Source organism: Lynx rufus, unplaced genomic scaffold (genome assembly GCF_022079265.1).
Source record: "Lynx rufus isolate CCGP_SWC_20201006 ecotype Redwood Valley unplaced genomic scaffold, mLynRuf1.p SCAF_10, whole genome shotgun sequence".
In the NCBI taxonomy this organism is placed as follows: domain Eukaryota; kingdom Metazoa; phylum Chordata; class Mammalia; order Carnivora; family Felidae; genus Lynx; species Lynx rufus.
The window spans coordinates 65,040,431-65,051,621 of NW_025814824.1; the positions used below are offsets into that span (position 1 = coordinate 65,040,431).

Below are 11,191 nucleotides of genomic sequence, written 5' to 3' on the forward strand. Positions count from 1 at the left end.
CACACAAAATGCTTTTGTACAGTATATTCAGTTGCTTTGAGGATTAAACGAAATGACTTTTATAAAATGTCTGGGATATAGTTAGTGCTCATGAAATAGGAGGAATACCTGGAATTGGGAGAGGGATGGAAATTGAGAATTCTCGTATCTAGAAAATTTTTTGAAGATTGTGACTCATCTTCTTTATGATAACATGCCATTGGGAGCCAGCCATGTTAGGAATTTTATTTTATTTTACTTTTTAATGTTAATTTAATTTTGAGATGGGGGAAGGGCAGAGAGAGAGGGAGAGAGAGGATCTGAAGTGGACTCTGCACCGACAGCAGAGAGCCCCATGTGGGGATCAAACTCACAAACCATGAGATCATGACCTGAGCCAAAGTCAGATGCTTAACCGACTGAGCCACCCAGGCACCCCAGGGATTTTAAAATATGAAAGTAATATGAAATAAATTGTAAAGAAAGAAAGATGGTTCTTTGTGACTCTAGAACATATCTGTTGTAAGCAAACCTGGAAACACATCCATCTATTCATTCTCCACTCAGAGTTCTTAATTATCTATTCTCACATTGTGTGCTACACGTTAGAGAAATAAACTAATAGTCCCCTTCAAAAAAAGTAAAACGAATGTGATTAAATACCATTAACAATGTACAGAAGTTGAGAATAGACCTAACCTTTCTGTGCTACACAAGGAGGTGTCCATACAGCATTGTTCTTCATCCCCTGGTTAACTCAAAGGGAAACTTTCACAATGAAGGAGGAGGATGTCCTTAAATGACTTGTAGCAGGAACCCACTTAGGTGGCAACAACCTTGACTTCCAAATGGAACAGCACATCTACAAAAGGAAAAGTGATGGTGCCTGCATCATAAATCTGAAGAGAACCTGGGAAAGGCTTCTGTTGGTAGCTCATGCCACTATTGCCAATAAAAACCTGCCTGATGTCAGTGTCATATTATCCAGGAATACTGGCCAGCAAGCTGTGCTGAAGTTTGCTGCTACTACTGGAGCCACTCCGATTGCTGGCTGCTTCATTTCTGGAACCTACACTAACCATATCCAGGCAGCTTTCTGGAAGCTGAGACTTCTGGTGGTTACTGATCCCAAGGCTGACCACCAGCCTCTCACAGAGGTGTCTTATGTTAACCTGCCTACCATCGCTCTGTGTAACACAGACTCTCGTCTGTACTCTGTGGACATTGCCATCACTTGCAACAGCAAGGGAGCTCACTTAGTGGGTCCGTCTGATGTGGATGCTAGCCTGGGAAGTTCAGCGCATGCATGGCACTATTGCCCGTGAACACCCAAGGGAGGTCATGCCTGATCTCTGCTTCTACAGACATCCTGAAGAGATTGAAAAGGAAGAGCAGGCCACTGCTGGAAAGGCTGTGATCAAAGAGGAATTTCAGGATGAATGTACTGCTCCAGCTCCTGAGTTCACGGCCACTCAACCTTAAGTCCCAGACTGGTCTGAAGGCGTCCAGGTGCCCTCTGTGCCTATTCAGCAGTTCCCTACTGAAGACAGGAGTGCTCAGCCTGCCACTGATGAGTGGTCTGCAACTCCCACTCCTCTAGCCACTAGCCACTGAATGGGCAGGAACAACCACTGAGTGGTCTTAAGCTGCTCTTCCACAAAGGCATACAAAATGGAAAGAAGGTTGATGGAAAATAAACTGTTTGTTAAAAAAAAATGGGGGTGACTGGGTGGCTCAGTGGGTTGAGAGTCCGACTTTGGCTCAGGTCATGATCTCACAGCTCATGAGTTCGAGCCCCGCATCAGGCTGTGTGCTGACAGGTCAGAGCCTGGAGCCTGTTTCTGATTCTGTGTCTCCCTCTCTCTCTGCCCCTAACCCACTAGCATTCTATCTCTGCCTCTCTCAAAAATAATAAACATTAAAAATTTTTAAAACATGGACCTGAATTTCATTTTAGACTCTATCAAATCTTCAAATTTTGAAATTAGAGTTGTAAAGAAAACATTTTCCTCTACTTAGAACAAATTGGACAGTTTACATATAAACATTGTAGAGTCCTGAGAAATAAGCATTATTAGTCTAAAATGTTTCTATTGATGTCTCAAATTTAAGCAATAGGAATAAGATTGGAGCTGAACCCATAGCCAACTGAGCTTCAGGGTTGCTATCTTTCAGCCTCACACTATTTTTCAGCGATACATATATCTTTCAAAATATTTAAGTTTGTGTTAAGAGTATTCTAAGACCTAGGGGCGCCTGGGTGGCTCAGTCGGCTGGGCATCCAACTTCGGCTCAGGTCATGATCTCACGGTTCGTGGGTTTGAGCCCCGCGTCAGGTTCTGTGCTGACAGCTCAGAGTGTGGAGCCTGTTTCAGATTCTGTGTATCCCTCTCTCTCTGCCCTCCCCCACTCGTGCTCTGTCTCTCTCTGTCACAAGAATAAATAAATATTTTTAAAAATGTTTAAAAAGAATATGGGCTATAACATTATTAAAAAAAAGAATATTCTAAGACCTATACCTATTATTAATGAGGCAATGTTTTATTCTTTTATACAAGAAAATAACATTAAATGAGATACTTTATGGAAATCTCTCCAAATAAGTGGTCAAGTCATTGCTGTTATTGATTCCTTGTGAGGAAACATAATTGCAGAGATACAGATTTTTTTAACTATAATATTTAATCTTTTGGAAGGAAACCTAATGCTCATGACAGATCAACACCCAGAATATCCATGGGCAAGTTAATTGCTCAGTTGATGACAGGATTGATTAGGCAGAAAAACAATTTCTATGAAGCATAAAATTTGGGAAATGAACTGTTTAATTTAATGAACAGAATTACTGTTTAAATCATTCATGGCTGATTCTATTATTAGTTCTACAAGTATTAAGGTGACCATCAACTCTTATCATTTATGATACCACAGACTATTAGTGTTAGATCTTTCCTGGAAAGTCTTGTTGAAGTATTTTCATACAAGTATACTATGGAGAAGACATGAAATACTAAAAATAACACTAATGAGATTAATATACAATCACTGTTCTGAAAGAGCATTCCAATCAATCTTTAGAATGGAAGAACAAGTACTACTAAACTCATTATGCTTATGGAAAATTATGAGGCAGTGAATTTAAACAGCTTGTTCAAGGTCACAAAATAAAATAATTTCTGACATACAAATAGGATTCCATCCTTCAAAGCCCAGCCCAGAGCCTTGTCTACTTAATCTGCACCCTCTGTAATATATAACTGTAACCATTAACTATTTTCACTATTTATAACTGCTGTTCTCTCAAAGGAGATTCTCTTTATGCTATTATGTTACATCTATAATATCCTTAAGTAGAACAGAAATATATTCTGTTTAAATTGCAGGATATTTCCCTTTTTCTCAGCTTAGTCAGTCTTATCTCAAATAGGAAATGAACTATATGATATCACAATCTTGTATGTAGAAAAGTAAATAGTGCCACTTTTTAAATAAACCAATAGTTTATTTTTTTGGTAAATACTAGTTATATATTGCTAAGGTGAAATATGATATTAAACTCTAATATTTCTTAATATGTCAGGGTTTTTTTCTGTTATTCTGGTTTCATTCTAATATCTCATCTTCTATAAATTTGAGATAAAATCAAATTTTCTCTTTTCTCAAATATTTCTCATTTTGAGACTAAAAAAAAAAAAACCTCAGGATGTTCACTGTTAAAATATAACAGGCATTATTTGCCTTTTCATAGAAGGACAATAGTCAAGCTTCATGGAAAAATGTACCAGGAAACTTCCTTTTATATCTAAGTTATAGACTGAAATGTAAAATTATAAATAATATTTCTGTGCATCTCATTATACTGAAACATCAATAAAGACCATAGTTACTGTCTTAAGTTTTATGTGGAGAAATGTCAACCCCTTTACTAGGCCTTGTTTGCTATAAGACAAGAATACACTCTGACTTATCTCAGGGCAGTCTTATACTCTCTGGGATTTTTTCTGCTTTTTAGCTAGGGCTATTTCTGGTTACAAAGTTCATTAAAGGATAGATAATACTTCTTTACTATTCAACCATGACTCTATTTTTGTTCAGTCACATTTAAGAATCTTTTCCTTTAGTAGCCCACATATGCACATTCAAATCTTACAGTTTAGGAATGTTTTTTATCAAAAATATTTTTTATCTAGGGCTGCTGGGTGGCTCAGTCAGTTAAGGGACCAACTTCGGCTCAGGTCATGATCTCACGGTTCGTGAGTTCAAGCCCCATGTTGGGCTCTGTGCTGACAACTCAGAGCCTGGAGCCTGCTTCAGATTCCGTGTCTCCTTCTCTCTCTGTCCCTCCTCTGCTCGAACTCTGTCTCTATCTCTCAAAAAAAAAAGAAACAATAACAAATTGTAAATGTATTTTTATCAAAAAATAAAGTTTGGAAAGGTGTGCAGCACAAGAAATATTGAAATATAAGAGCATTCCTAACAATGAAAAGCAACTGATCTCTCATATCATTCTGGAATGATCAATACATAATTACTTTGGAAAACTGTCTATTAACGCCAATAAAAACTGACATATGCATTCTCTGTGTGCATTACATATGTGTAGCAAAAGACATATACAAGAATGTTAATTGAAAATTTTTCTCCAATGATTTCAAAATGTAAACTACCCAAATGTTCCTCACTGGTAAAATTAATAATTAAAATGTGGCTTATTCACATATTCATTCATTGGAATACTGTACAGTGACAAAAACAAATTGTTACAACAAATAAAACATAAACGAATCTCACAAACATAATTTTAAGTAAAAGAAACCAGACATCAAAGTGAACATTTGGTATAATTGCACTTAAGTTTAAGATTAATCTTATGATGGTAGAAATCAAATTAATCTACATGGTCTGTATTTTGACCTGAGTGGGGATTACATAGCTTTGGTCATTTTGAAACACATTACTTGAACTCTAAACTGCCTTTTACATGTCATACTTCAGTACAATTGTGGTCCCCTCTAAAATGCAGTAATTCAACTTGGCCATCTAATTTTGTTTGGGGTTTAAATTTGTTCTTGTTTTAATTTTTATTTTTTTCAGAGTGAGAAAAAGGAACAATGTCAAACAATATTAGATAGAATGAAATTCTCTGTTTTGTTAATTGGTTGAAGAAGATTTCAAATACAGTCTACGGACTTGAAATGCTGAATTGGTGTATCACTTTGGTCAAGGGCAAAACCTGTTAACAACAACATCTTTCAATGGAGCAATAAAAAGCTACTGATGATGGGAATTTGAAGGGTTCAGATCTGAGTGGTTTTAAGCTCTGTAGTCAACCAAATGATACTGGATTGAGTCTAACATAAACACTAATAGAAAAAAAAAGGAAATTCACATCACTTAATATATCTTTTTTCTGGTCTGGTTTTTAGTGAGAGCTTCCTGAAGGTAAAAACTTCACTAAAACCCATTGGTAATGACAGTTTGAATGCCACCAATAATGGCTGCCTAAGAATACCAGGGAAATAAAAGTATTACTCAACTGCAGAACACAAGAAAACATACCTCTGCAGCTTGTGACATATCAAGTGCATTGTTAAGGCCTAATTCTGGTTCCAGTAGTTCACCTGTTCTACTTTCATTATCTTTGCTTTCCTATCTGGGGAAGTCCTGGTCTTTGATAACCCATGTCATGTTTTATTACCTTTCATTCACTATTCTTAGGTTGTGAATGAACTTCAACTTCAATTTGAGGTGTCCTCTTAACCTATAAAATTATATGTTGTGATGTCACAACATCATCCTTAAAAGTTCTGATAAACAATCTAGTAAATTAATTTTGTGGAATTCCCACTGCTTTGTTTTCTTCCTTCTTCTCAGCCTTTCTGGAAAGGGCTGCTAATGCAGTGAGCCTTGTTTTTGTTGTTGTAAAAGCATATTAAAATTCTAAGTAACAGAAAACCTATATAATTAATATTTAAGGTAATATCAACTGTGTATCTGGACAGTGAAAAATTTTAAGTAACTCCATCCTACAGAATCCATTTACCTAATCCGTTGGCACTCTAATTCCCTAGTGGGGCAGAAGTGACCTCAGTGAGAACTTCCTCCTCTTTATAGTCTCTCATCTTTCCTAGGACTCTTGATATAAAATCAGAATATCAGGACTTTTTTTTGCCTCAATACTTGAGGAATCATTATTTTCCATTTTCTCCCCTTCTAGCAATGGTGCTATGTCTTTGGCTGGTTTTCTTTACTTACATATATCCAGGAAAAAAAAGATTACAAACAACTACTCATCTATCCTATTTCTGACCAGGGCACCATCCTCACTCGCACTATCTTTTTCAAGAGAAAAAGTCATTTTTTTTCATCCTTGTCCATAATTCTTTCTGTATCTCTTTCTTTTCTCTTGTGTATGGGAAGACAAAGAATCCCTTTCATCCTTACTGAATCCTTCAATGCTCTCCCTGTTCCTCAGCCCTCCATTTCTTTCCTTAGTACTTCACTGTAGAAAAGATGCCATGTTATTTATTAGAGAAGTACCATTAGCCGTATGTCGCAATTCAGGTTTTACTTATGCTCAACATGTGTCATGATCTGATGATTAAAAGCCACCAGTGGTAAATAAATTTTGACAAAAATATATTTCATCACCAAATGAATACGGTAGAATTATACTCAGAATGCATAGAGTAAGACATCTTTTTTTAATATTTAACCCTAGTGTCAATTAAAATTATTTGTTATTAGGACAAATATTAATGAAGGAGGAAGATAGTATAACAAATAACATTCTTTTCTATTCAAAATGGAAAATGGGTGAACAGCATTTTCTCTTCTAAAAATGATATAGCTTATGGAATTGTTACCTTTATTGAGCTAAAAATGTATCATTCCTGGGGCGCCTGGGTGGCGCAGTCGGTTAAGCGTCCGACATCAGCCAGGTCACGATCTCGCGGTCCGTGAGTTCGAGCCCCGCGTCGGGCTCTGGGCTGATGGCTCGGAGCCTGGAGCCTGTTTCCGATTCTGTGTCTCCCTCTCTCTCTGCCCCTCCCCCGTTCATGCTCTGTCTCTCTCTGTCCCAAAAAAAAAAAAAAAAAACAAAACAAAAAAAAAAACAAAAAAAAAACGTTGAAAAAAAAAAAGAAAAAAAATGTATCATTCCTGTTTTATATCCTATAATAAATTGATTTATAGAACGTACATATTTATACATTTTCTTGATGTTAATTATATAAATTATACATGTAAATTATACATGTAAATGCCAGTCAGTGCCTTAAAAACTACTATCATGCCAATACCTTAATAGTTTGGACCCTAATGTGTCACTAGCAGCCCATAATTAAAGACACAATGGGTTTTCAAATGGTAATCATGCAACAGCACTGCTCCTTTTTTGACAAAAAATGTCAGCTTCCTAGGTTTCAGGTATCATAATTTCAGCAAGAGGCCTTCAAGCATCACTCAGACTCAGATACTTGTCTGTGTCTGTGCAAGACTCTAAATTAGGAGGCAGTGATGAGAAAAGCAGAAAGAATGGATTTAGAAGGAAGCAGTAGTTCCCAGGAAATATCCAGTTTCCAGGAAAAGCAGTGACAATGGAGTAACCTATGGTTTTAGTCTCCCTTGGTGGCACTGGTTTCCTCAGTGGACTGGTGTCGTGGCATGACTTTTGCATCCCTATACTATTGCCCCTCTTCTGAACTTTCTCTTCAATATCTCTATCAGTTGAGTGATTTTCTAAATGTCCTATTAATAAATTCCTTTTTTACTTAACTAAGAAAGAATGCATTTTAATCCTTTGCAAATAAAAATGCTTAGTTGTCAATCACAGCCCTCATATGTCCATGGCTGATTAGTCTAAGCCTGAAATGAATGCCTCAGAGCAGTAGAAAATAGTTATTCTGAAAGCCCAAAAATTAATCACGACAAAATTAAAACTCTCAGCATCTATGTGTTCAAATTAATCTATGTGCAAGCTGTACTACTTACGGATATTTCTACTAAACCATTTTCAAATCTATTTTAACAAGCTGGAAATATACTCTACCAATAAAACCCATGAGGGTAAAAATAGAAAAAAAAAAGTGTTGAGACAAAGACACAAATTCTATTATTCTTGACCTGAAATGAGATCTCATGTCCCTTGACAACTAGCCTAGTGTTTTCCTACTAAAGTGCACTGCCTCCCAGCTATTTTAGGGGAGAAAAGTGTTCTACCGAAATTACTGGTCTGGTTAATACTTTGGGAAGTGATCTCTGAACTCTTTTTCTGAAATCATGGGTATTTCTAAGTCTTTAGGGAGAAGACTTGAAATACTGAGCACTGTCTTAAAGAATAGACTTTTTTCCTGTGTAAAAGCTACCACATTAAAAAGAATATGAGAAATGAGGGATTCAAAGGAGGGAGGGCAACTACAAAAGATAGGTCCACATTGGCCATGAATTATTAAAGGTGTTCAGGTGAGAGGTATTACCTTGTGGGCTTTGATGGGGTTTATATTTGTTTTATGCTTTGGTTTTGTTTTTAATTCTTTATATAGTTCTCTACTTTAGGAGCTAAAAATTTTGCAAAAAAAAAATCTTTTAATTTACCCACCCATAATATTGAAATATTTAGTGGAGTGTTTAAATATAGAACAACCCATATTTAAGACCCTAACAATCGCATAGAGCAAAGTGAAATAAATTTATACCTGTAAAATCTATACCTTGAATGTGTCTGGGGAACTTATTAAACAATAGAAATATACTTTATTAGTCCCTACCACATTCCTCTACAATAATTTAAATTATAAAACTGAATAGCTGGACTCTTCTTTCAAGAGCTGTGTTGTCTTTTTTAAGACATTTACTAAATATGATTTATTTTCCTTAATAAACATCAATAACCCAAAACAAGCACTTAAAATCATTTGCCTGTTGATTTCCACCATTTCCCAAAGTGCTGAAAAATTAATAAAAGATTTTTAATGTTACTTTTTCAGGATTACAAAAAGAAGAAAAAATATTAATTTGAATATATAATATCAAAATTACGTAGTCATTTTAGAAAGACAGAAATCCAAATAAATTGGTCTAGGTCTTTCCACCAAAAGCAAAGTGGGATATTTAAACAACGTTTTATAAAGGGGCCCAGAAAAGTGTATTGAAACATTTGTTTTGTTCCATAACGCAACTGACAATTAAATAATAGTACTTCATTGAAGGTGATTTTCTAAATAAATAAAGAAAACATGCCTTACATATAATTTCATAATGCATTATCTATATGTAAGTATATGTTTTTTGCTACCTTTTTTTTTAGTAAGCAGAACTTTCTATTCCTTGAACTTGTTGGAAATTAAATTTGTGATTTGATTTGATGGTAAACCCTGAAAACACATTTTCTTTTCTTGATACACACTATTCAGAGAAGCCATTTTAGTAATACATAAGGAGCAGGTAAGATAGTGTGTTAACAGAGGGTACTTGCCATTTTTCTGCTTTTCTTGTTTTTTTTTTTTTTACATGAACATCTGGGTTTTCCTTTTTCAAGCTTTGCCTTCTGTAGAGGGTGAGAATAGGACCATCTTAGAATCCTGTTGTTAAGGAACAAGATTAAATGTGGTAGTTACAATTTGAGGCAGAAAGATTTGGGATGTGTGGCGTAAGTCTGTGAGCCATTTTGTTGCAATGTTCAAGAGTGATTTTTTTTTTTAATGAATTTGACTTGGTCTCTGTTTACCTTTATAGTTTCCTGACTACACATTACACACACACACACACACACACACACACACGAACATAGACGCACACACACACGCAAATGCACACATGCACACATACCCACGTGTGTGTGTGCGCACACACACACACACATACACACACAGTATGCTACAGCACATAAAGTTGTTCAGTTCCTCTAACATCTAATGTTTTCTCTTACTTCCAGGCATTCAGGCATGTTATTTCCTGTGTTTATGTGTTTTTTATGACTTATTCCATCTGGCTAATTTCAATTCATACTTTAGGCTTCAACTTAGATGTCATTTCCACTAGGAAGTTTTCATAACTGCCAAGATTTCCCCAACCCCCATCCCAGTAGTTACAGTTAAATGTTTTTTTATCTGCTCCCATTCCCTGTATTATCTATATCAGGTGCATTTATTGACAACATTAAACTTATCCCTGTACATATTTGTATCTCTATCTAAATTGTAATTGCTCAAGAACTGTGGAGGTCATATTTGCTCAATCTTTTCAGTATGTAGCATGCTTTGTGTATAGAATATCTTTAATAAATTATTGCTAAGGTCAGTTTTTAAAGTGGTCCTTCTATCTGTGGTCAAAATAGATCATAGTGGATGACAATTACTGAAGTGTCACTCCTGAACTAGGAGAAATGAAAGGAACAATGCATAGTATTTATTGTGTTTTAGGAGAAGTACACTTAAGATAAAGCTGAGTACAAGACAAGTTATGAATCCAAAGGTTTGAGTAAGAAGATTATCCTGTTGTTCTGCATTCACGTAGTGCTATGAATTAGAAAGTTAAGGGGCACCTGGGTGGCTCAGTCAGTTGAGGGTCCAACTTCGGCTCAGGTCATGATCTTATGGATCCTGGGTTTGAGCCCCAAATCAGGTTCAGTGCTGACAGCTCAGAGCCTGGAGCCTGCTTCAGATTCTGTGTCTCCCACTCTCTCCGTGACCCTCCCCCACTCATGCTCTGTCTCTCTCTGCCTCTAAAAAATAAAGAAATGTAATAAAAAAATTTTTAAAAAAAAGGAAAGTCAAAATTGTTGTGGATTTCAGCCTTTAGATTCCAAGATAATCTGAGACCTGAAGATATATTTCAGATTTGAGGAGGAAAATGTTAATAAAGTAGCATTAGTTGAGTACCAAACTTTAAATAAGATGAGCATTTACTCATTCATACAATTTAATCACCTCATTGCAACCAGGAGAAGAAGGCTCCATAAAGAAAGAAACTCACCAGAAGCCTGATAATTCCACAATTCAAATTGAATTCATCTAAATCAATAATATTGATTTCATTTTATTCCTAAGGCAACATAATGATATGAATGTGTCATGGTAGACCATATGTATAGAGATACAATTAATAGACTCTTAATTATCTTAATAGTTATTTTCCTTAAATATTTCTACTCTTTCTTGTGTGTTCCTTATAGTTGACCAATTAATTGGTATCCTCCACTGTTTGCCCCAAA

General features: G+C 35.7%; 1 pseudogene; it reads left to right on the forward strand.

The window, feature by feature from the left end:
- Positions 1–755: 755 nt before the first annotated feature.
- Positions 756–1,624, forward strand: LOC124526262 (40S ribosomal protein SA-like; annotated as a pseudogene).
- Positions 1,625–11,191: the final 9,567 nt, after the last annotated feature.